At 39.6% G+C, this 23,311-nt stretch overlaps 1 long non-coding RNA gene across 1 annotated transcript in view; it reads right to left on the bottom strand.

The window, feature by feature from the left end:
• Positions 1–23,311, bottom strand: part of LOC306866153 — a 527,798-nt gene that overhangs the window by 165,304 nt on the left and 339,183 nt on the right. The window lies entirely within an intron of this gene.

Here is a 23,311-nt window from a genome sequence, read left to right as displayed (position 1 = left end):
GCATACATATAAACTTCCATGCAGACACACCTATAAACATTCGCACATACATATAAACTCGATGCGCGTGCATACACATCCATAAAACTCTCGCGCATACATATAAACTTCCATGCAGACACACCTATAAATACTCGCACATACATATAAACTTCCATGCAGACACACCTATAAATAGCTACTAGCGCATACATATAAACTTCCATGCAGACACACCTATAAATAGCTACTCGCGCATACATATAAACTTCCATGCAGACACACCTATAAATAGCTACTCGCACATTTGCACATACATATAAACTCGATGCGCGCGCATACACATCCATAAAACACTCGAGCATACATATAAACTTCCATGCAGACACACCTATAAATAGCAACTCGCGCATACATATAAACTTCCATGCAGACACACCTATAAACATTCGCACATACATATAAACTCGATGCGCGCGCATACACATCCATAAAACACTCGCGCATACATATAAACTTCCATGCAGACACACCTATAAATAGCTACTCGCGCATACATATAAACTTCCATGCAGACACACCTATAAATAGCTACTCGCGCATACATATAAACTTCATTGCAGACACACCTATAAATAGCTACTCGTGCATACATATAAACTTCCATGCAGACACACCTATAAATAGCTACTCGCGCATACATATAAACTTCCATGCAGACACACCTATAAACATTCGCACATACATATAAACTCGATGCACGCGCATACACATCCATAAAACACTTTCGCATACAAATAAACTTCCATGCAGACACACCTATAAATACTCGCGCATACATATAAACTTCCATGCAGACACACCTATAAATAGCTACTCGTGCATACATATAAACTTCCATGCAGACACACCTATAAACATTCGCACATACATATAAACTCGATGCGCGCGCATACACATCCATAAAACACTCGCGCATACAAATAAACTTCCATGCAGACACACCTATAAATAGCTAATAGATACATATAAACTTCCATGCAGACACACCTATAAATAGCTACTCGCGCATACATATAAACTTCCATGCAGACACACCTATAAATAGCTACTCGCGCATACATATAAACTTCCATGCAGACACACCTATAAATAGCTACTCGTGCATACATATAAACTTCCATGCAGACACACCTATAAATACTCGCGCATACATATAAACTTCCATGCAGACACACCTATAAACATTCGCACATACATATAAACTCGATGCGCGCGCATACACATCCATAAAACACTCGCGCATACAAATAAACTTCCATGCAGACACACCTATAAATACTCCCGCATACATATAAACTTCCATGCAGCCACACCTATAAACATTCGCACATACATATAAACTCGATGCGCGCGCATACACATCCATAAAACACTCGCGCATACAAATAAACTTCCATGCAGACACACCTATAAACATTCGCACACACATATAAACTCGATGCGTGCGCATACACATCCATAAAACACTTGCGCATACAAATAAACTTCCATGCAGACACACCTATAAATACTCGCGCATGCATATAAACTTCCATGCAGACACACCTATAAACATTCGCACATACATATAAACTCGATGCGCGCGCATACACATCCATAAAACACTCGCGCATACAAATAAACTTCCATGCAGACACACCTATAAATACTCGCGCATACATATAAACTTCCATGCAGACACACCTATAAACATTCGCACATACATATAAACTCGATGCGAGCGCATACACATCCATAAAAAACTCGCGCATACATATAATCTTCCATGCAGACACACCTATAAATACTCGCGCATACATATAAACTTCCATGCAGACACACCTATAAATAGCTACTCGCGCATACATATAAACTTCCATGCAGACACACCTATAAACATTCGCACATACATATAAACTCGATGCGCACGCATACACATCCATAAAACACTCACGCATACATATAAACTTCCATGCAGACACACCTATAAATAGCTACTCGCGCATACATATTAACTTCCATGCAGACATTCGCACATACATATAAACTCGATGCGCGCGCATACACATCCATAAAACACTCGCGCATACATATAAACTTCCATGCAGACACACCTATAAATAGCTACTCGCGCATACATATAAACTTCCATGCAGACACACCTATAAACATTCGCACATACATATAAACTCGACGCGCGCGCATACACATCCATAAAACACTCGCGCATACAAATAAACTTCCATGCAGACACACCTATAAATACTCGCGCATACATATAAACTTCCATGCAGACACACCTATAAATAGCTACTCGCGCATACATATAAACTTCCATGCAGACACACCTATAAATAGCTACTCGCGCATACATATAAACTTCCATGCAGACACACCTATAAATACTCGCGCATACATATAAACTTCCATGCAGACACACCTATAAACATTCGCACATACATATAAACTCGATGCGCGCGCATACACATCCATAAAACACTCGCGCATACAAATAAACTTCCATGCAGACACACCTATAAATACTCGCGCATACATATAAACTTCCATGCAGACACACCTATAAACATTCGCACAAACATATAAACTCGATGGGCGCGCATACACATCCATAAAACACTCGCGCATACAAATAAACTTCCAGGCAGACACACCTATAAATAGCTACTCGCGCATACATATAAACTTCCATGCAGACACACCTATAAACATTCGCACATACATATAAACTCGATGCGCGCGCATACACATCCATAAAACACTTGCGCATACATATAAACTTCCATGCAGACACACCTATAAATAGCTACTCGCGCATACATATAAACTTCCATGCAGACACACCTATAAACATTCGCACATACATATAAACTCGAAGCACGCGCATACACATCCATAAAACACTCGCGCATACATATAAACTTCCATGCAGACACACCTATAAATAGCTACTCGCGCATACATATAAACTTCCATGCAGACACACCTATAAACATTCGCACATACATATAAACTCGATGCGCGCGCATACACATCCATAAAACACTCGCGCATACATATAAACTTCCATGCAGACACACCTATAAATAGCTACTGGCGCATACATATAAACTTCCATGCAGACACACCTATAAACATTCGCACATACATATAAACTCGATGCACGCGCATACACATCCATAAAACACTCCCGCATACATATAAACTTCCATGCAGACACACCTATAAATAGCTACTCGCGCATACATATAAACTTCCATGCAGACACACCTATAAACATTCGCACATACATATAAACTCGATGCGCGCGCATACACATCCATAAAACACTCGCGCTTACATATAAACTTCCATGCAGACACACCTATAAATAGCTACTCGCGCATACATATAAACTTCCATGCAGACACACCTATAAACATTCGCACATACATATAAACTCGATGCGCGCGCATACACATCCATAAAACACTCGCACATACAAATAAACTTCCATGCAGACACACCTATAAATACTCGCGCATACATATAAACTTCCATGCAGACACACCTATAAACATTCGCACATACATATAAACTCGATGCGCGCATACACATCCATAAAACACTCGCGCATACATATAAACTTCCATGCAGACACACCTATAAACATTCGCACATACATATAAACTCGATGCGCGCATACACATCCATAAAACACTGGCGCATACATATAAACTTCCATGCAGACACACCTATAAATAGCTACTCGCGTATACATATAAACTTCCATGCAGACACACCTATAAACATTCGCACATACATATAAACTCGATGCGCGCGCATACACATCCATAAAACACTCGCACATACAAATAAACTTCCATGCAGACACACCTATAAATACTCGCGCATACATATAAACTTCCATGCAGACACACCTATAAACATTCGCACATACATATAAACTCGATGCGCGCGCATACACATCCATAAAACACTCGCGCTTACATATAAACTTCCTTGCAGACACACCTATAAATAGCTACTCGCGCATACATATAAACTTCCATGCAGACACACCTATAAACATTCGCACATACATATAAACTCGATGCGCGCGCATACACATCCATAAAACACTCGCGCATACAAATAAACTTCCATGCAGACACACCTATAAATGCTCGCGCATACATATAAACTTCCATGCAGACACACCTATAAATAGCTACTCGCGCATACATATAAACTTCCATGCAGACACACCTATAAACATTCGCACATACATATAAACTCGATGCGCGCGCATACACATCCATAAAACACTCGCGCATACAAATAAACTTCCATGCAGACACACCTATAAATACTCGCGCATACATATGAACTTCCATGCAGACACACCTATAAATAGCTAATAGATACATATAAACTTCCATGCAGACACACCTATAAATAGCTACTCGCGCATACATATAAACTTCCATGCAGACACACCTATAAATAGCTACTCGCGCATACATATAAACTTCCATGCAGACACACCTATAAATAGCTACTCGTGCATACATATAAACTTCCATGCAGAAACACCTATAAATACTCGCGCATACATATAAACTTCCATGCAGACACACCTATAAACATTCGCACATACATATAAACTCGATGCGCACGCATACACATCCATAAAACACTCGCGCATACATAAAAACTTCCATGCAGACACACCTATAAATAGCTACTCGCGCATACATATAAACTTCCATGCAGACACACCTATAAACATTCGCACATACATATAAACTCGATGCGCGCGCATACACATCCATAAAACACTGGCGCATAGATAAAAACTTCCATGCAGACACACCTATAAATAGCTACTCGCGCATACATATAAACTTCCATGCAGACACACCTATAAATAGCTACTCGCGCATACATATAAACTTCATTGCAGACACACCTATAAATAGCTACTCGTGCATACATATAAACTTCCATGCAGACACACCTATAAATAGCTACTCGCGCATACATATAAACTTCCATGCAGACACACCTATAAACATTCGCACATACATATAAACTCGATGCGCGCGCATACACATCCATAAAACACTCGCGCATACAAATAAACTTCCATGCAGACACACCTATAAATACTCGCGCATACATATAAACTTCCATGCAGACACACCTATAAATAGCTACTCGCGCATACATATAAACTTCCATGCAGACACACCTATAAACATTCGCACATACATATAAACTCGATGCGCGCGCATACACATCCATAAAACACTCGCGCATACAAATAAACTTCCATGCAGACACACCTATAAATACTCGCGCATACATATAAACTTCCATGCAGACACACCTATAAACATTCGCACATACATATAAACTCGATGCGCGTGCATACACATCCATAAAACTCTCGCGCATACATATAAACTTCCATGCAGACACACCTATAAATACTCGCACATACATATAAACTTCCATGCAGACACACCTATAAATAGCTACTCGCGCATACATATAAACTTCCATGCAGACACACCTATAAATAGCTACTTGCACATTTGCACATACATATAAACTCGATGCGCGCGCATACACATCCATAAAACACTCGCGCATACATATAAACTTCCATGCAGACACACCTATAAATAGCTACTCGCGCATACATATAAACTTCCATGCAGACACACCTATAAACATTCGCACATACATATAAACTCGATGCGCGCGCATACACATCCATAAAACACTCGCACATACATATAAACTTCCATGCAGACACACCTATAAATAGCTACTCGCGCATACATATAAACTTCCATGCAGACACACCTATAAATAGCTACTCGCGCATACATATAAACTTCATTGCAGACACACCTATAAATAGCTACTCGTGCATACATATAAACTTCCATGCAGACACACCTATAAATAGCTACTCGCGCATACATATAAACTTCCATGCAGACACACCTATAAACATTCGCACATACATATAAACTCGATGCGCGCGCATACACATCCATAAAACACTTTCGCATACAAATAAACTTCCATGCAGACACACCTATAAATACTCGCGCATACATATAAACTTCCATGCAGACACACCTATAAATAGCTACTCGCGCATACATATAAACTTCCATGCAGACACACCTATAAACATTCGCACATACATATAAACTCGATGCGCGCGCATACACATCCATAAAACACTCGCGCATACAAAGAAACTTCCATGCAGACACACCTATAAATAGCTAATAGATACAAATAAACTTCCATGCAGACACACCTATAAATACTCGCGCATACATATAAACTTCCATGCAGACACACCTATAAACATTCGCACATACATATAAACTCGATGCGCGTGCATACACATCCATAAAACTCTCGCGCATACATATAAACTTCCATGCAGACACACCTATAAATACTCGCACATACATATAAACTTCCATGCAGACACATCTATAAATAGCTACTAGCGCATACATATAAACTTCCATGCAGACACACCTATAAATAGCTACTCGCGCATACATATAAACTTCCATGCAGACACACCTATAAACATTCGCACATACATATAAACTCGATGCGCGTGCATACACATCCATAAAACTCTCGCGCATACATATAAACTTCCATGCAGACACACCTATAAATACTCGCACATACATATAAACTTCCATGCAGACACACCTATAAATAGCTACTAGCGCATACATATAAACTTCCATGCAGACACACCTATAAATAGCTACTCGCGCATACATATAAACTTCCATGCAGACACACCTATAAATAGCTACTCGCACATTTGCACATACACATAAACTCGATGCGCGCGCATACACATCCATAAAACACTCGCGCATACAAATAAACTTCCATGCAGACACACCTATAAATACTCGCGCATACATATAAACTTCCATGCAGACACACCTATAAATAGCTACTCGCGCATACATATAAACTTCCATGCAGACACACCTATAAACATTCGCACATACATATAAACTCGATGCGCGCGCATACACATCCATAAAACACTCGCGCATACAAATAAACTTCCATGCAGACACACCTATAAATACTCGCGCATACATATAAACTTCCATGCAGACACACCTATAAACATTCGCACATACATATAAACTCGATGCGCGTGCATACACATCCATAAAACTCTCGCGCATACATATAAACTTCCATGCAGACACACCTATAAATACTCGCACATACATATAAACTTCCATGCAGACACACCTATAAATAGCTACTCGCGCATACATATAAACTTCCATGCAGACACACCTATAAATAGCTACTTGCACATTTGCACATACATATAAACTCGATGCGCGCGCATACACATCCATAAAACACTCGCGCATACATATAAACTTCCATGCAGACACACCTATAAATAGCTACTCGCGCATACATATAAACTTCCATGCAGACACACCTATAAACATTCGCACATACATATAAACTCGATGCGCGCGCATACACATCCATAAAACACTCGCACATACATATAAACTTCCATGCAGACACACCTATAAATAGCTACTCGCGCATACATATAAACTTCCATGCAGACACACCTATAAATAGCTACTCGCGCATACATATAAACTTCATTGCAGACACACCTATAAATAGCTACTCGTGCATACATATAAACTTCCATGCAGACACACCTATAAATAGCTACTCGCGCATACATATAAACTTCCATGCAGACACACCTATAAACATTCGCACATACATATAAACTCGATGCGCGCGCATACACATCCATAAAACACTTTCGCATACAAATAAACTTCCATGCAGACACACCTATAAATACTCGCGCATACATATAAACTTCCATGCAGACACACCTATAAATAGCTACTCGCGCATACATATAAACTTCCATGCAGACACACCTATAAACATTCGCACATACATATAAACTCGATGCGCGCGCATACACATCCATAAAACACTCGCGCATACAAAGAAACTTCCATGCAGACACACCTATAAATAGCTAATAGATACAAATAAACTTCCATGCAGACACACCTATAAATACTCGCGCATACATATAAACTTCCATGCAGACACACCTATAAACATTCGCACATACATATAAACTCGATGCGCGTGCATACACATCCATAAAACTCTCGCGCATACATATAAACTTCCATGCAGACACACCTATAAATACTCGCACATACATATAAACTTCCATGCAGACACATCTATAAATAGCTACTAGCGCATACATATAAACTTCCATGCAGACACACCTATAAATAGCTACTCGCGCATACATATAAACTTCCATGCAGACACACCTATAAACATTCGCACATACATATAAACTCGATGCGCGTGCATACACATCCATAAAACTCTCGCGCATACATATAAACTTCCATGCAGACACACCTATAAATACTCGCACATACATATAAACTTCCATGCAGACACACCTATAAATAGCTACTAGCGCATACATATAAACTTCCATGCAGACACACCTATAAATAGCTACTCGCGCATACATATAAACTTCCATGCAGACACACCTATAAATAGCTACTCGCACATTTGCACATACACATAAACTCGATGCGCGCGCATACACATCCATAAAACACTCGCGCATACAAATAAACTTCCATGCAGACACACCTATAAATACTCGCGCATACATATAAACTTCCATGCAGACACACCTATAAATAGCTACTCGCGCATACATATAAACTTCCATGCAGACACACCTATAAACATTCGCACATACATATAAACTCGATGCGCGCGCATACACATCCATAAAACACTCGCGCATACAAATAAACTTCCATGCAGACACACCTATAAATACTCGCGCATACATATAAACTTCCATGCAGACACACCTATAAACATTCGCACATACATATAAACTCGATGCGCGTGCATACACATCCATAAAACTCTCGCGCATACATATAAACTTCCATGCAGACACACCTATAAATACTCGCACATACATATAAACTTCCATGCAGACACACCTATAAATAGCTACTCGCGCATACATATAAACTTCCATGCAGACACACCTATAAATAGCTACTTGCACATTTGCACATACATATAAACTCGATGCGCGCGCATACACATCCATAAAACACTCGCGCATACATATAAACTTCCATGCAGACACACCTATAAATAGCTACTCGCGCATACATATAAACTTCCATGCAGACACACCTATAAACATTCGCACATACATATAAACTCGATGCGCGCGCATACACATCCATAAAACACTCGCACATACATATAAACTTCCATGCAGACACACCTATAAATAGCTACTCGCGCATACATATAAACTTCCATGCAGACACACCTATAAATAGCTACTCGCGCATACATATAAACTTCATTGCAGACACACCTATAAATAGCTACTCGTGCATACATATAAACTTCCATGCAGACACACCTATAAATAGCTACTCGCGCATACATATAAACTTCCATGCAGACACACCTATAAACATTCGCACATACATATAAACTCGATGCGCGCGCATACACATCCATAAAACACTTTCGCATACAAATAAACTTCCATGCAGACACACCTATAAATACTCGCGCATACATATAAACTTCCATGCAGACACACCTATAAATAGCTACTCGCGCATACATATAAACTTCCATGCAGACACACCTATAAACATTCGCACATACATATAAACTCGATGCGCGCGCATACACATCCATAAAACACTCGCGCATACAAAGAAACTTCCATGCAGACACACCTATAAATAGCTAATAGATACAAATAAACTTCCATGCAGACACACCTATAAATACTCGCGCATACATATAAACTTCCATGCAGACACACCTATAAACATTCGCACATACATATAAACTCGATGCGCGTGCATACACATCCATAAAACTCTCGCGCATACATATAAACTTCCATGCAGACACACCTATAAATACTCGCACATACATATAAACTTCCATGCAGACACATCTATAAATAGCTACTAGCGCATACATATAAACTTCCATGCAGACACACCTATAAATAGCTACTCGCGCATACATATAAACTTCCATGCAGACACACCTATAAACATTCGCACATACATATAAACTCGATGCGCGTGCATACACATCCATAAAACTCTCGCGCATACATATAAACTTCCATGCAGACACACCTATAAATACTCGCACATACATATAAACTTCCATGCAGACACACCTATAAATAGCTACTAGCGCATACATATAAACTTCCATGCAGACACACCTATAAATAGCTACTCGCGCATACATATAAACTTCCATGCAGACACACCTATAAATAGCTACTCGCACATTTGCACATACACATAAACTCGATGCGCGCGCATACACATCCATAAAACACTCGCGCATACATATAAACTTCCATGCAGACACACCTATAAATAGCTACTCGCGCATACATATAAACTTCCATGCAGACACACCTATAAACATTGGCACATACATATAAACTCGATGCGCGCGCATACACATCCATAAAACACTCGCGCATACATATAAACTTCCATGCAGACACACCTATAAATAGCTACTCGCGCTACATATAAACTTCCATGCAGACACACCTATAAACATTCGCACATACATATAAACTCGATGCGCGCGCATACACATCCATAAAACACTCCCGCATACATATAAACTTCCATGCAGACACACCTATAAATAGCTACTCGCGCATACATTTAAACTTCCATGCAGACACACCTATAAACATTCGCACATACATATAAACTCGATGCGCGCGCATACACATCCATAAAACACTCGCGCTTACATATAAACTTCCTTGCAGACACACCTATAAATAGCTACTCGCGCATACATATAAACTTCCATGCAGACACACCTATAAACATTCGCACATACATATAAACTCGATGCGCGCGCATACACATCCATAAAACACTCGCGCATACAAATAAACTTCCATGCAGACACACCTATAAATACTCGCGCATACATATAAACTTCCATGCAGACACACCTATAAATAGCTACTCGCGCATACATATAAACTTCCATGCAGACACACCTATAAACATTCGCACATACATATAAACTCGATGCGCGCGCATACACATCCATAAAACACTCGCGCATACAAATTAACTTCCATGCAGACACACCTATAAATACTCGCGCATACATATAAACTTCCATGCAGACACACCTATAAATAGCTAATAGATACATATAAACTTCCATGCAGACACACCTATAAATAGCTACTCGCGCATACATATAAACTTCCATGCAGACACACCTATAAATAGCTACTCGCGCATACATATAAACTTCCATGCAGACAAACCTATAAATAGCTACTCGTGCATACATATAAACTTCCATGCAGACACACCTATAAATACTCGCGCATACATATAAACTTCCATGCAGACACACCTATAAACATTCGCACACACATATAAACTCGATGCGCACGCATACACATCCATAAAACACTCGCGCATACATAAAAACTTCCATGCAGACACACCTATAAATAGCTACTCGCGCATACATATAAACTTCCATGCAGACACACCTATAAACATTCGCACATACATATAAACTCGATGCGCGCGCATACACATCCATAAAACACTGGCGCATAGATAAAAACTTCCATGCAGACACACCTATAAATAGCTACTCGCGCATACATATAAACTTCCATGCAGACACACCTATAAATAGCTACTCGCGCATACATATAAACTTCATTGCAGACACACCTATAAATAGCTACTCGTGCATACATATAAACTTCCATGCAGACACACCTATAAATAGCTACTCGCGCATACATATAAACTTCCATGCAGACACACCTATAAACATTCGCACATACATATAAACTCGATGCGCGCGCATACACATCCATAAAACACTCGCGCATACAAATAAACTTCCATGCAGACACACCTATAAATACTCGGCATACATATAAACTTCCATGCAGACACACCTATAAATAGCTACTCGCGCATACATATAAACTTCCATGCAGACACACCTATAAACATTCGCACATACATATAAACTCGATGCGCGCGCATACACATCCATAAAACACTCGCGCATACAAATAAACTTCCATGCAGACACACCTATAAATACTCGCGCATACATATAAACTTCCATGCAGACACACCTATAAACATTCGCACATACATATAAACTCGATGCGCGTGCATACACATCCATAAAACTCTCGCGCATACATATAAACTTCCATGCAGACACACCTATAAATACTCGCACATACATATAAACTTCCATGCAGACACACCTATAAATAGCTACTAGCGCATACATATAAACTTCCATGCAGACACACCTATAAATAGCTACTCGCGCATACATATAAACTTCCATGCAGACACACCTATAAATAGCTACTTGCACATTTGCACATACATATAAACTCGATGCGCGCGCATACACATCCATAAAACACTCGCGCATACATATAAACTTCCATGCAGACACACCTATAAATAGCTACTCGCGCATACATATAAACTTCCATGCAGACACACCTATAAACATTCGCACATACATATAAACTCGATGCGCGCGCATACACATCCATAAAACACTCGCGCATACATATAAACTTCCATGCAGACACACCTATAAATAGCTACTCGCGCATACATATAAACTTCCATGCAGACACACCTATAAACATTCGCACATACATATAAACTGGATGCTCGCGCATACACATCCATAAAACACTCGCGCATACAAATAAACTTCCATGCAGACACACCTATAAATACTCGCGCATACATATAAACTTCCATGCAGACACACCTATAAACATTCGCACATACATATAAACTCGATGCGCGCGCATACACATCCATAAAACACTCGCGCATACATATAAACTTCCATGCAGACTAGGGTGACCACCCGTCCCGCATTTTGCGGGACCGTCCCGAAATTGGGAGCTTTGTACCGCTTCCTGCAAGAGGTAAGGTGCGTCCGGCATTTCAATTATGTATTCTGTATGTTTTTTTTTTTCATCCCAGAAACTGATATACCAAAATAAGAAATACATTAAAAACTGACTGGCATTTAAAACCCCATTTGCGCAGTCGTCATGTTCTAGCTAAGAAAATAAACAACCCACACAGTCGTAGACAGGGAGTTTTCCGCAGATGACGACTGCGTGGACGGCACAAAGGATGTGCGGACCTCATCAAGGGCTCGAGCACCACCGACAGAAATGGTGGAGCGCACACGGAAAAACACGATATTCTCCTTTCATTAAAAAAAAAAAACGGTTGCAGCTTTCAGACACGACTTTCTTCTCATTTTAATAGTTCATTTGAGGCGGTTTCTATGGCGTTATTTTAATGAAAAGTGTCCAGAGCGCATTCTTGTAATGCGAGAATGCAACAAATGTCTCTGTTTGCAGGATTCTCTTCACTCTCACACAAAACAGATGCGCGCTCTCTCTCGATCAGACATTAGGGCTACTTGTGCAAGCTCAAAACTTATACTCTCTCCTGGATTTAATGTTGCCAGAAGCGCAACTTGGAGTGTGGGCAATGGGCATCCATCGGCAGAAACATAAATCGGCACACAAGACAACGGATGTAATGTAAATCAGTATTTAAATAACATAACAGTAGTAAATGTATCTGTCTCACACGTGTCCCGCATTGTCCCGCAAAATCACATCTACTGTCCCGCAACAGATCTATTGCCAGGTGGTCACCCTAATGCAGACACACCTATAAATACTCGCGCATACATATAAACTTCCATGCAGACACACCTATAAACATTCGCACATACATATAAACTCGATGCACGCGCATACTCATCCATAAAACACTCCCGCATACATATAAACTTCCATGCAGACACACCTATAAATAGCTACTCGCGCACACATATAAACTTCCATGCAGACACACCTATAAACATTCGCACATACATATAAACTCGATGCGCGCGCATACACATCCATAAAACACTCGCGCATACAAATAAACTTCCATGCAGACACACCTATAAATACTCGCGCATACATATAAACTTCCATGCAGACACACCTATAAACATTCGCACATACATATAAACTCGATGCGCGCGCATACACATCCATAAAACACTCGAGCATACAAATAAACTTCCATGCAGACACACCTATAAATACTCGCGCATACATATAAACTTCCATGCAGACACACCTATAAACATTCGCACATACATATAAACTCGATGCGCGCGCATACACATCCATAAAACACTCGCGCATACATATAAACTTCCATGCAGACACACCTATAAATAGCTACTCGCGCATACATATAAACTTCCATGCAGACACACCTATAAACATTCGCACATACATATAAACTCGATGCGCGCGCATACACATCCATAAAACACTCCTGCATACATATAAACTTCCATGCAGACACACCTATAAATAGCTACTCGCGCATACATATAAACTTCCATGCAGACACACCTATAAACATTCGCACATACATATAAACTCGATGCGCGCGCATACACATCCATAAAACACTCGCGCTTACATATAAACTTCCTTGCAGACACACCTATAAATAGCTACTCGCGCATACATATAAACTTCCATGCAGACACACCTATAAACATTCGCACATACATATAAACTCGATGCGCGCGCATACACATCCATAAAACACTCGCGCATACAAATAAACTTCCAGGCAGACACACCTATAAATACTCGCGCATACATATAAACTTCCATGCAGACACACCTATAAATAGCTACTCGCGCATACATATAAACTTCCATGCAGACACACCTATAAACATTCGCACATACATATAAACTCGATGCGCGCGCATACACATCCATAAAACACTCGCGCATACAAATAAACTTCCATGCAGACACACCTATAAATACTCGCGCATACATATAAACTTCCATGCAGACACACCTATAAATAGCTAATAGATACAAATAAACTTCCATGCAGACACACCTATAAATACTCGCGCATACATATAAACTTCCATGCAGACACACCTATAAATAGCTAATAGATACATATAAACTTCCATGCAGACACACCTATAAATAGCTACTCGCGCATACATATAAACTTCCATGCAGACACACCTATAAACATGCGCACATACATATAAACTCGATGCGCGCGCATACACATCCATAAAACACTCGCGCATACAAATAAACTTCCATGCAGACACACCTATAAATACTCGCGCATACATATAAACTTCCATGCAGACACACCTATAAATAGCTAATAGATACATATAAACTTCCATGCAGACACACCTATAAATAGCTACTCGTGCATACATATAAACTTCCATGCAGACACACCTATAAATAGCTACTCGCGCATACATATAAACTTCCATGCAGACACACCTATAAACATTCGCACATACATATAAACTCGATGCGCGCGCATACACATCCATAAAACACTCGCGCATACAAATAAACTTCCATGCAGACACACCTATAAATACTCGGCATACATATAAACTTCCATGCAGACACACCTATAAATAGCTACTCGCGCATACATATAAACTTCCATGCAGACACACCTATAAACATTCGCACATACATATAAACTCGATGCGCGCGCATACACATCCATAAAACACTCGCGCATACAAATAAACTTCCATGCAGACACACCTATAAATACTCGCGCATACATATAAACTTCCATGCAGACACACCTATAAACATTCGCACATACATATAAACTCGATGCGCGTGCATACACATCCATAAAACTCTCGCGCATACATATAAACTTCCATGCAGACACACCTATAAATACTCGCACATACATATAAACTTCCATGCAGACACACCTATAAATAGCTACTAGCGCATACATATAAACTTCCATGCAGACACACCTATAAATAGCTACTCGCGCATACATATAAACTTCCATGCAGACACACCTATAAACATTCGCACATACATATAAACTCGATGCGCGTGCATACACATCCATAAAACTCTCGCGCATACATATAAACTTCCATGCAGACACACCTATAAATACTCGCACATACATATAAACTTCCATGCAGACACACCTATAAATAGCTACTAGCGCATACATATAAACTTCCATGCAGACACACCTATAAATAGCTACTCGCGCATACATATAAACTTCCATGCAGACACACCTATAAATAGCTACTTGCACATTTGCACATACATATAAACTCGATGCGCGCGCATACACATCCATAAAACACTCGCGCATACATATAAACTTCCATGCAGACACACCTATAAATAGCTACTCGCGCATACATATAAACTTCCATGCAGACACACCTATAAACATTCGCACATACATATAAACTCGATGCGCGCGCATACACATCCATAAAACACTCGCGCATACATATAAACTTCCATGCAGACACACCTATAAATAGCTACTCGCGCATACATATAAACTTCCATGCAGACACACCTATAAACATTCGCACATACATATAAACTCGATGCGCGCGCATACACATCCATAAAACACTCGCGCATACATATAAACTTCCATGCAGACTAGGGTGACCACCCGTCCCGCATTTTGCGGGACCGTCCCGAAATTGGGAGCTTTGTACCGCTTCCTGCAAGAGGTAAGGTGCGTCCGGCATTTCAATTATGTATTCTGTATGTTTTTTTTTTTCATCCCAGAAACTGATATACCAAAATAAGAAATACATTAAAAACTGACTGGCATTTAAAACCCCATTTGCGCAGTCGTCATGTTCTAGCTAAGAAAATAAACAACCCACACAGTCGTAGACAGGGAGTTTTCCGCAGATGACGACTGCGTGGACGGCACAAAGGATGTGCGGACCTCATCAAGGGCTCGAGCACCACCGACAGAAATGGTGGAGCGCACACGGAAAAACACGATATTCTCCTTTCATTAAAAAAAAAAAACGGTTGCAGCTTTCAGACACGACTTTCTTCTCATTTTAATAGTTCATTTGAGGCGGTTTCTATGGCGTTATTTTAATGAAAAGTGTCCAGAGCGCATTCTTGTAATGCGAGAATGCAACAAATGTCTCTGTTTGCAGGATTCTCTTCACTCTCACACAAAACAGATGCGCGCTCTCTCTCGATCAGACATTAGGGCTACTTGTGCAAGCTCAAAACTTATACTCTCTCCTGGATTTAATGTTGCCAGAAGCGCAACTTGGAGTGTGGGCAATGGGCATCCATCGGCAGAAACATAAATCGGCACACAAGACAACGGATGTAATGTAAATCAGTATTTAAATAACATAACAGTAGTAAATGTATCTGTCTCACACGTGTCCCGCATTGTCCCGCAAAATCACATCTACTGTCCCGCAACAGATCTATTGCCAGGTGGTCACCCTAATGCAGACACACCTATAAATACTCGCGCATACATATAAACTTCCATGCAGACACACCTATAAACATTCGCACATACATATAAACTCGATGCACGCGCATACTCATCCATAAAACACTCCCGCATACATATAAACTTCCATGCAGACACACCTATAAATAGCTACTCGCGCACACATATAAACTTCCATGCAGACACACCTATAAACATTCGCACATACATATAAACTCGATGCGCGCGCATACACATCCATAAAACACTCGCGCATACAAATAAACTTCCATGCAGACACACCTATAAATACTCGCGCATACATATAAACTTCCATGCAGACACACCTATAAACATTCGCACATACATATAAACTCGATGCGCGCGCATACACATCCATAAAACACTCGAGCATACAAATAAACTTCCATGCAGACACACCTATAAATACTCGCGCATACATATAAACTTCCATGCAGACACACCTATAAACATTCGCACATACATATAAACTCGATGCGCGCGCATACACATCCATAAAACACTCGCGCATACATATAAACTTCCATGCAGACACACCTATAAATAGCTACTCGCGCATACATATAAACTTCCATGCAGACACACCTATAAACATTCGCACATACATATAAACTCGATGCGCGCGCATACACATCCATAAAACACTCCTGCATACATATAAACTTCCATGCAGACACACCTATAAATAGCTACTCGCGCATACATATAAACTTCCATGCAGACACACCTATAAACATTCGCACATACATATAAACTCGATGCGCGCGCATACACATCCATAAAACACTCGCGCTTACATATAAACTTCCTTGCAGACACACCTATAAATAGCTACTCGCGCATACATATAAACTTCCATGCAGACACACCTATAAATAGCTACTCCTGCATACATATAAACTTCCATGCAGACACACCTATAAATACTCGCGCATACATATAAACTTCCATGCAGACACACCTATAAATAGCTATTCGCGCATACATATAAACTCGATGCGCGGGCATACACATCCATAAAACACTCGCGCATACATATAAACTTCCATGCAGACACACCTATAAATAGCTATTCGCGCATACATATAAACTTCCATGCAGACACACCTATAAACATTCGCACATACATATAAACTCGATGCGCGCGCATACACATCCATAAACACTCGCGCATACAAATAAACTTCCATGCAGACACACCTATAAATACTCGCGCATACATATAAACTTCCATGCAGACACACCTATAAACATTCGCACATACATATAAACTCGATGCGCGCGCATACACATCCATAAAACACTCGCGCATACAAATAAACTTAAATGCAGACACACCTATAAATACTCGCGCATACATATAAACTTCCATGCAGACACACCTATAAACATTCGCACATACATATAAACTCGATGCGCGCGCATACACATCCATAAAACACTGGCGCATACATAAAAACTTCCATGCAGACACACCTATAAATAGCTACTCGTGCATACATATAAACTTCCATGCAGACACACCTATAAACATTCGCACATACATATAATCTCGATGCGCGCGCATACACATCCATAAAACACTCGCGCATACATATAAACTTCCAGTCCCGAAATTGGGAGCTTTGTACCGCTTCCTGCAAGAGGTAAGGTGCGTCCCGCATTTCAATTATGTATTCTGTATGTTTTTTTTTTTCATCCCAGAAACAGAAATACCAAAATAAGAAATACATTAAAAACTGACTGGCATTTAAAACCCCATTTGCGCAGTCCTCATGTTCTAGCTAAGAAAATAACCAACCCACACAGTCGTAGACAGGGAGTTTTCCGCAGATGACGACTGCGTGGACGGCACAAAGGATGTGCGGACCTCATCAAGGGCTCGAGCACCACCGACGGAAATGGTGGAGCGCACACGGAAAAACACGATATTCTCCTTTCATTGAAAAAAAAAAACGGTTGCAGCTTTCAGACACGACTTTCTTCTCATTTTAATAGTTCATTTGAGGCGGTTTCTATGGCGTTATTTTAATGAAAAGTGTCCAGAGCGCATTCTTGTAATGCGAGAATGCAACAAATGTCTCTGTTTGCAGGATTCTCTTCACTCTCACACAAAACAGATGCGCGCTCTCTCTCGATCAGACAATAGGGCTACTTGTGCAAGCTCAAAACTTATACTCTCTCCTGGATTTAATGTTGCCAGAAGCGCAACTTGGAGTGTGGGCAATGGGCATCCATCGGCAGAAACATAAATCGGCACACAAGACAACGGATGTAATGTAAATCAGTATTTAAATAACATAACAGTAGTAAATGTATCTGTCTCACACGTGTCCCGCATTGTCCCGCAAAATCACATCTACTGTCCCGCAACAGATCTATTGCCAGTTCAAAAAATGAAAATTCTGACATTAATTACTCACCCTCATGTCGTTCCAAACCTGTAAGACCTTCGTTCATCTTCGGAACACAAATTAAGATATTTCTGATTAAATCCGAGAGCTCTCTGACCCTCCCAGACAGTAAGGATCCTAACACTTTCAAGGCTCAGAAACGTAGCAAGGACATCAGTGGTTCAACCGTAATTTTATGAAGCTACGATAATACTTTTTGCATGCAGAGAAAACAAAAATAATAACAGTATATGCAGCGTATGTACACGGATACATTGTTTACGTTGTTTGCACTTTGATCTGAATGTAAACAACGTATCTGCCTACATATGTTGCATACATTGTTTACGTATGTGATACTCTCCAAAATGGCGCTATAGGGTGATGTGGAGGAGACAAATTGTTGAATAAAGTTGTTATTTTTGTTTTCTTTGCGCGTCAAAAGTATTGTAGCTTTGCAAAATTAAGGTTGAATCACTGATGTCACATGGATTATTTTAACGATGACCTTGCTCCGTTTCTGAGCCTTGATCGCGTTAGGATCCTTACTGTCAATGGGAAGGTCAGAGAGCTCTTGGAATTCATCAAAAATATCTTAATTTGTGTTTCGAAGATGAATGAAGGTCTTACAGGTTTGGAACGACATGATAGTGAGTAATTAATGACAGAATTTTCATTTTTGGGTGAACTGTTCCTTTAAGTTAAGTTGCATGGGAAATTGAAAATATGGTAAAAATGCTACTACACTGTAAAAATTATTTAGGCAACATTTAATCCATAATTTACTTGTTTACGTAAATTGCGTAGGCTATTGTGCATAGTATAAGATAATTGTGGGATATTGTACTCAAGTACTCAAATGAAATAACATTCTACATTTACTAAAATGCAAAGTGTTCTTTTTGTTTGAATAAGTACTTTCTAAACAACTATATATAAAGAAGTGTGTCCAAAAAAATCACATACTCTTTGAATTTTAACTTCCTTTGTGACTGTTTAAAAGTATGCTCTATATAGTATGAATTTGGATAGTATGAATGAAACATCCACCATGTTTTTACTGTCACGTGACCTACCAGCATGAATTGCATCGCTTCACTGTCATTCTTAAATCCTTTCCCATGGCCCCATGGGATAATTTCTAGTATGTCCATCGAATGCACACTTCAGAAGTAATAGGTCATCCAGGTACTTTTCACCTACTGTTTTTCAAATACTATGAATTCCAACTTATTACGCTTTTGGCATACTGTTTTTTGTATATAATGGGGAAGTATTCAATTTCGGATGCAGCGTATGTTCTATATAATATGAATTAGTGATGTACATCCATCCATCATGTAGTCATTGTCATGTGACCAGTGTCAATTTCGTCGATTCAATGAAATTCACAGTTCCTCTTCTGTGGCCTCATTGGAAAATGTCCATCAGATGTGCACTTCAGAATTTTGGAAACAGTAAGTCCAATCCCAGCAGGCACAGGATGTCAATATAACGTCAGCTTGGCGTTGGACAGACATTGCATTTTGGTTGAGAATGAAAATCGAGTTGACGTCAGTATTTGACGCCAATTTAACGTTGACCTAACATTGGATTTTGGTTACTCAACCTAAAAACAACAAATATCAACATCAGCTGATATCGGTATTGGACATCAAAATAACATTGACATTAGATGTTGAATTGACATTGAATTTTGGTCACCCGACGTTGCAACTGAAATTGAACCAAATATTAACATCTTATAATGCTGTGTGCCTGCTGGGATTCTTTTGGATGATGCTTTATGAATAGTAATAATTTGGATATACTACTTGCCATACATACTGTTTTTCACTTACTATATAGTAGGGAAGTATGCGATTTCAGACGAAGCTTTAGTGTGTGGCATACTATATCTCACAATGCAGTGCGCTCAACTTGACCTTCCATTTCCATTGACCTTTCTGAGTCATTCCCTGCACCCCAATGTGCATACTATCCACCCTATCTGCCCTAAATAGTATTGAAAATTACTACTTTCACATAGAATTTAGGATAGATAGTATGCACATTTGGGTGCAGGCATTATTTCATTGGGCCATGAATGTTATGACATTTACACAAAAAATACCCCAAAATAAATGATAAAACAAATGAAAATAACTAGCTAATTGCTGGATTAATCACATACATTATGATGAGTTCATGTAACAAATGTAGTGTGGTCATGTGATAATTTAGAATGCTACTATTAAAACCATTTAGGGTGGAGAAATGCATACTGTTTCACTTACTATTATAAAACAGTAGGGAGTATAAAGTATATACTGTGAAGTATGTAGCAAGCTATAGCTCTATTGTCATTCAAATGCAGCCGAAGAATTACTTTGCATATAATCTACATAAAAACACGTTAGACAAACAGTGTTCTCCCCAATATTGTTCTAACAAATCTGGTTGTTGTCTGACAGTTGTCTGCGAGGTCTGAACAAACAAAACAGTTGCTGGTTTGCTAAGGGTTTGTAAGCACCCAGCATGCATTGCAGCATGAATAATTTATTAAGACAGTTGTTGAGTGAACTGAAAAATCTCAGTGCATCATGGTGCCTTGATGTTGAACTTTTCTCAACAACCTCTTTTTGTACAGTTCAGTGATATTATGTTATATTTCACCCTAAAATAAGATGGAATTCTGTGTGCAAAAGTAAGCAAGTTTTTAAACCCACTTAAAGGAACAGTTCACCCAAAAATGATCATTTGCAGAAAATTTCCTCACCCTCAGGTCATCCGAGATGAGTTTGATTCTTACTTTTTCACTGGAGGAAGTGTTACTGATGGTAGATTTCTTTTCTTACAAACACAGCTTTTCACTTCAGAAGATGTTGGGTCATGTGGGTTACTTGTGGACATTCTGACGGCACCCATTCACTGCAGAGGATCCATTAGTGAGCAAGTAATGTAATGCTAAATTTCTCCAAATTTGTTCTGATGAAGAAACAATCTCATCTACTGCAAATATAAAAGACTGCCAGTTCTACTCTTGTGGGAAAGAAAAAAATGCATTGAAAATTTTCGTCACAATGTCTGACAGCTCAATTGAGCAATGCACAGGAAATAAGATCTCCATCAAATGTCTCTGTGTTGCATTTCCTCACAGTCTGCCTCAGCAAATGTTGGCAATTATGTGCACATAACATCTCACTTCAGTTTTTCTTGTCAGTGAAATGGAAAAAAAAAAAAAAAAAAAAAAAAAAAAAAAAAAGACAGGAGGCA

The sequence above is a fragment of the Barbus barbus genome, assembly GCF_936440315.1.
Source record: "Barbus barbus genome assembly, chromosome: 47".
Classification (NCBI taxonomy): domain Eukaryota; kingdom Metazoa; phylum Chordata; class Actinopteri; order Cypriniformes; family Cyprinidae; genus Barbus; species Barbus barbus.
This window is presented reverse-complemented; position numbering and strand designations above follow the sequence as displayed.